Consider the following 6,828-nt stretch of genomic DNA (forward strand, 5'->3'; position numbering starts at 1 on the left):
GTGGCAGAGCTGGGGCGCCTGTCGCAGCACCAGGAGGACGGCGAGGGGTGCAGGAGCCGCGCGGGCACAGTCTGAGTGCAGAGCTGTGTGCATGGGTGCCCCCTGGGACAAGGCCTGCAGCCCTCCCGGGTCTGAGTTCTGCCTGGGTCTCCCCACCCCTGACGGAGAACCCAGTCCTGGGGGAATTGAGAGGGTAAGTAAGCCAATGTTCTGTAAGGGAGGAAGATTCCATCACCCCAGGACCTAGAATGTCTCTTGGAAAGTTTGGAAGTCTGCCCCAGCTGGTGGAAGGATTGCATTTGGAAGGGAGGGTTAGTCTCAGAGGAATGAGTTTGGTTCCCCCGCAGTGGGAAACTGAGAAGGCAGGAATGGATCGCTCTCCCTAGAGCTGTCCCGGCTGACCCAGAATTCATAGTTCCTGGACCTGTTTTGCTCGCCCTGACTACATAGTGCAGCGGGGGCGGTGAAGGGGTTTTCAGCCAAGCCCCACGCCCCATCCTTCCCTGTCTATAATCTGCACCTGGGATTTCAGACTCCGCAGAGCAGGCTGTCGCCTCTGGGCTCTGATTTGCCTGCAGATGTGGCACCATCATCCTCCTGCCTTGAAACCCCACCTCACTTTCAGAGGGATCCTGGAGGGCCAGAGTTGCGGCTGGCGGGCTGAGGGCTCCAGGGGAGCACAGTTAGGCTGGAGAGAGCGTGGACTCTGACAACTGCAAATATGGTCCCAGCTCATCTGCATCATCAGCCCAAGGGCTGAAGACTGGCTCTGCCCGAGGGCGGGCGTTTCGTGCATCCTCAGAGCATCACACAAGGTGTTACGGATTCCTAGAGCCAGCCAGTAGACATCTTGGCCCGGCGGGAGTCATCTCAGCCAGAACTGGACATCCCCCCAGAATAACAGATACTGACGCCTTCTGTGGGGGAAGGACCTGGAAGGAAGGACAGAGCCCTGCCCACAAGGGGATGGGGGTCCCAGCCTGGGCTCCATCCAAACAGGCCTGATTTGGAACCTGAATTATACATCGTTATCTCCTTAGGCAACCAACCTCTTTGGGATCTTAGGTTCGGGTCTTTAAAATAATTATAATAGAACGTTCTGTTCTCGGCAGGTGCCTCTCGGGGTTAAATGAAAAGGTTAGAGGCACCTCGCAGGTGCCAGGAAGGCTAGTTCTCTCCCTCTTCCTCCTCCCCTGGCCGCGGCCAAATTCTGGTGACACAGAGCATTTTTGAAGATATACAACCCAAGTCTTGCCACATTTTATGAGCTCTTTCATAAAGTTTGGCAAGTTTGCACAATAACAGCTCTGAGTGTGGAACTTTTGCCGGGCTCTGTGCTAAGGGCTGCGTTCTTTCAGTTAATCTTCACAGCAGCAGCCATTAGCCTAAAATGTCTCTAGTTTTGTCCCGCTTTTCTAACTGAGAAAACTAAGGCCCAGAGAGAGTGGGCAAACTGCTCTGGATAGCTGTCAGTGAATAGAAGTGGGATTCAAACCTGGGTTTGCCCAGCTTCACAGCACATGCTATTACCTGGTGCCGCAGAAAGACATACTCTTAAAACAGAAAAACCATTGTGAGACATATATCAGGGTGTGTTAAGTTGGTTCCCTGAAAACAGACTCTCAGATGAGAATTCAGGGCAACTGTTGTGTAAAGGATGTGCTCCCAGAAGAACCTGGCACGGATAGGGGAAAAGACAACCAGAGGTGCCATTTCTAGCTAAGTCTCAGCTGCAGCCTGACCCCTCATGTCTCCTTGAAGCCTAAGTTCCACCCTAATTTGTCCCAACTCCAGGCAAGGGAGCTGGCTTTTGTGCTCCTATATCCTTCAACCAGTGGATTAGGGCTACTGGCTGATGGATGGGGTAATGTAACCCCCAGATACTCCCCATTCTCAACCTGTGTGGGCAAAGCTACTCCAGTAGCCCAAGGTCAGTCTCTCAGAGACTCACCCAGTCTCAAGCCTGGGCAGTAAACCCACATCAAGCGCTGGGGAGGGGTGCACAGAACTAGAAAGGGGTCAGAGGGAGCTGAGCGCAGCACCACCAGGGTCCACCGCACTGGGCATCTGTGGCATCTATTGTATCAATTTGACCCAAATAAGAGAGTACTCTCTAATCAAGACTCAGACCAACTTGTTTCTATGCCAGGCCCTTCGCACCTGACATTTTCTGTTCTTGGAATGCTCTTTCCAATAACGGTTATATGGCTGCCTTCTTCTCACTATCCTGTTTCAGGCTTGAATAAAATTGCTTTAGAGAAACGTGCACCACTCTAGCCAAAAAATCCTCCCATCCCAGTTACTCTGTCATTATCCTGTTTTCTTCATAACAGTTAATCACCATCCAAAGTCGTCAGTTCCTTGTTTGTCTTCTCCCCACTAGAGTGTAAATTGCCACAGGGCAAGAATGTGGCTGTTTTGTTTCAAGGCAGTATGCCTGTGGTCACACTCAGTGCTTGGCCCGTAGTAGGTGCTCATAAATATTACCTGCATAAACTCGGAAAAATCTCACTTTTAAATCAGGTTTTCACCCGTCCCATATTTTGCTCACCTTCTGACTTGTAGAAATGGGGGGGGGGGTGCGGGGGGGACGAGGGAGAGGGTGGTATTTAGGAAAGAGCCCAGGTTAAGTGCTTTGAGGAAACTTAAAACATAAACCTTGAATTAGGAGGTTGAGATTAACATATACACACTACTATATATAAAATAGATGACCAGCATGGACCACTGTATAGCACAGGGAACTATACTCAAGATCTTGTAATAACCTATAAGGGAAAAGAATCTGAAAAAGAATATATATGTGTGTATCTATTCATCTATCTATCTATCTATCTATCTATATATATATATATATATATATACACACATATACTTATGAATTGCTGTGCTATACACCTGATTGTAAATCAACTATACGTCAATTAAAAAAAACATAAACCTTGAAAGTGGGCAGAAGACTTGAATAGGTACTTCACATAAAAGGATCTACAGATGACCAATACACATATGAAAAGTGTACGACTTCCTTAGTCACTGGAAAAATACAAATTAAAATCATAGGACCAGACAACTGGACACCCACCGGAAAGAATAAAATGAAAATGACTGAACGTTAGCAAAGGTGCGGAACCACCAGAATTCTCACACACCAATGCTACTTAAACTGTATGTGATGCAGGACCAGCATTCTTTCTTCTTTTCCAATTTCCAGTGCATTTCAGACCAAAATATTGTGCCACTGAGAAAGACTAGTATGGAACTCATGCTACCTGGGCCTCATCATGCAAGTGTGACATCTGCAGTGTCGGTCTTCACTGTCACACAAGGCTGCTGACTGTGGATTTGTATGCCACAGAAACGGCGCATTTCTATAAAAGTATCTAAATGCTCACTCTCGATTTCTGGACCTACCTCTTTGCAGACTAGTAGCAAATAGCTCACAACCCACACTTCCATTGACACAATGTGCCCTGATGGTGGAGGTGCAAATTGCCACAACCAGTTAGGCAGGATTTGCTAAAATTAAACATACACATACCCTCTGACTCAGAAAGTACATTGTAAGGTATATACCCAACTTGAAGGTGCAATATTGCAGCAAAAAATATACCAGAATGCTTATAACAGGACTATTTATAAGAACCCCAAATTAGAAATAACCTGACATTAGCAGAAAAGGATATTACAGACCAGTATCCCTCATGAACATAGACATGAAATCCTTTAAAAATAAAATCAAATACAACAATATAGTTATCATGACTAAGTGGGGTTTATCCTTGAAATGCAAGGCTGGTTTAACATTTGAAAGTCAATATAATTTAATTTACTATATTAATAAAATTAAGTATTTGAAAACATTCAAAATCAATTTGTGATAACAACTTTCAGCAATCTGAAAATAAAATGATTTTGATTTGATTTAATTCCTCAGTTTGATACAGGACATGTATAAACTTGATATAGGGCATGTGTGAATACTTAAGAGTTGACATCATACTTAATGGTGAAAAATTGAACATTTTACATCTAAAATTGAGAACAAGGCAAAGATATCTACTTTTACTATCTCCTTTCAACATTGTACTGATGGTCCTAGCTAGTGCCAATAAGAAAAAAAAAAAGAAATAAAGGCAATGGATTGGAAAACAAGACGTAAAACTTCTTTTATTGGCAGTTGATGTGATTATTTACATAGAAAATCCTGATTAATCTACAAAACAAATTCAAGAACTAATCAGTGAATTTAGAAAGGCCACAGAACACAAAGTCAGTATAGAAAAGTCAATCGTATTTCTATACATCAGCAGCAAACAATTAGAAAATAAAATTGAAAATTTTCTTTACAGTAGCATCAAAAAACATTTACTACATAGGAACAAATTTAACAAAAGATTTGTGAGACCTCTACACTGAAAACAACAAAAGCAGCAGTGAGAGAAATTAAATGAGAGGTATACCATGTTCATGGATTGGGAGACTCAATACTGTTAATATATGAATTCTTCCCAAATTGGTGTGTAGATTCAATGTAGTCCTAACCCAAATCCCAGATAATTCTTTGGTAGAAATTGGCAGGTTGATTTTTACATTTTTATGGAAATTGAAAAGACCTAACCATATCTAAAACTATCTTGAAATGAAAGAATGTTGGAGGACTCATATTTTGTGATTTCATGACTTAATATAAAGCCATGGTGATCAGTCTAGTGAGGTATTGGCATGATAGACAAATAGATCAAGGGAACTAAACAGTCCAAAAATAGACACACATGTACAATCAACTGATATTCAGCAAAGGTTCCATAGCAATTAGCAAAGTTTAAGAACAATGATATTTACTGTATCATGGTAGAAATCAAATAGTTGTCTATTGGGGTGAGGATTGACTGGAAGGGAATTTTCCGGGGTGAATGGCCATGTTCTATATCTTGATTGGGCTAGTGGTTACATGAGTGTATATATTTATCAAATCTCATCAAACTGTATGCTTAAGATCTGTGATATTCATTAAATTTTACCTCAATAAAAAATGCAAACTGTGGAATGTATATAAAGTGATATTATTTATATAAAATTTTAAAGCACTCAAAGAAAAGTATATATTGTTTAGGGAACTATAGTAAAAGCCTACTTAGATGGAAGAAAGGATATACACCAACCTGAAGACAATGGTTATCTCTGAGGAGAGAAAGAGAAATAGGATGGAGTGGGAAGCAGGAGCACATACACTGTCTCTATAATGTTTTTATTTCTTTAGGCAAAATGCTCTCATTTGTAAGATCTTATTGGTGGGCACATTGGAATACTTTATATTACTTGTTGTTCTCCGTATTTGAAAATTTTCATTCTTAGCTTTTAAAGTTTAAGAGAAGAAAAAAAAATAACTTGAATAGAAAATTCTGAGTGAGGCATTGCTTTCTCTACGTTTACTTCACTGTAAAGTTTGACACAGAAAAGAATGTTTTCTTATCTCTGAGGGAGACCAGGAAACTTCTGCCAGGAGAGTATATCAAAGCATGAAAGACCTAATGAGATACCAAGCACATCAGGTCAAACCTAAGTCTCGTTTTTTCTGAAACTTTGGCAACATTCTAAAGTATTGTGATTTCATATTCCACAAACTTCGATATAAAGATTTTAGCTTCAAAGCCTAAAAACAATTTCAGCTCAAAAATATCTAAACCTGAAAACAATCAAAGAAGAAATATCTGAGTATAGCTAATAAAATTATTTCAGCTGATATGAGTTTTAAGATTACAAATTTTATATATGCTAATAGGGTTATATATTTTCATTTCCACGTATGTTTGAAAATGCCTCTACATATCTTAAAACACCATATGAGGTCAAATTAGAATGGGAGACCCTTCCTTCCTTTCTCCCTCCTTCTTTCCTTCTTCCCTTCCTTCCTCTTTCCTTTTTATTTTTAAATAATTATAAACTTACAGAAAAATTTCAAGTAGAGAAAAAAGACTCTTCTTTCCCTGAACCATTTGAGACTGAGCTGCTGACATGATGCCCTATCACCCCCTAAATACTTAATGTGCATTTCTCACAAACAAGGATACTCTCCTTCTTTAACCCAGGGCAGCCACCAAATTCAGAAAAGTAACATCAAGACAGTCCTGCCTCTAAGTCTCCAGAGCCCATTCGAGTTTTGCCAATTTTCCCAATAACGTCTTGGGTAGAGGAAAGAGCCTCTGAATTGTGTGTTACCCTAAGTCATTATCTCTCTTTCCTTGTCAGCCTTGTAGACTGTCCTTACATTTGGGTTTGTCTGATGGTTCCTTGTGATTACATTCAGGTTATGCATTTTTGGCTGGAATCATACAGAAATGAGGGTGTGTTCTCACTGCAGCCCATCAGGTGGTGAACAATGTTCATCGGTTCCGTTACAGTACTGACAGTGTTCACTTTGATCTCTTGATCCCTTGATTCATTACAGTATTGACAGTGTTCACTTTGATCCCTTGACTCAGGAAGTGTCTGTCAGACATGTCCACTGTCTTACTCTTTTCTCCTACATAATTTTGACGGGACAGATTTTGAATGTATGCAGATATCTCATTCTTCCTCAAACTTCTGCTTTATTCATTGATTTATTTGTATCTATATGAATGCGTGGTTTCCTCTCTGTAAGTTACAGTCCATTGCTCTCAGTATTTATTTTGCAGCTAATTGTCCCTGATTTAACCAGTGGGAACTGGCTTCTGTGTTCTTTTTATATATCCCTATCATTCTTTGAACACTTCTTGTTTTCAGGCACAAAAAGATGGTCCAGGCTCATCTTGGACTTTCTCTAACCCAGCCTGGAATTGGCTT

Source organism: Tursiops truncatus, chromosome 7 (assembly GCF_011762595.2).
Source record: "Tursiops truncatus isolate mTurTru1 chromosome 7, mTurTru1.mat.Y, whole genome shotgun sequence".
NCBI classification, from domain to species: Eukaryota; Metazoa; Chordata; class Mammalia; order Artiodactyla; family Delphinidae; genus Tursiops; species Tursiops truncatus.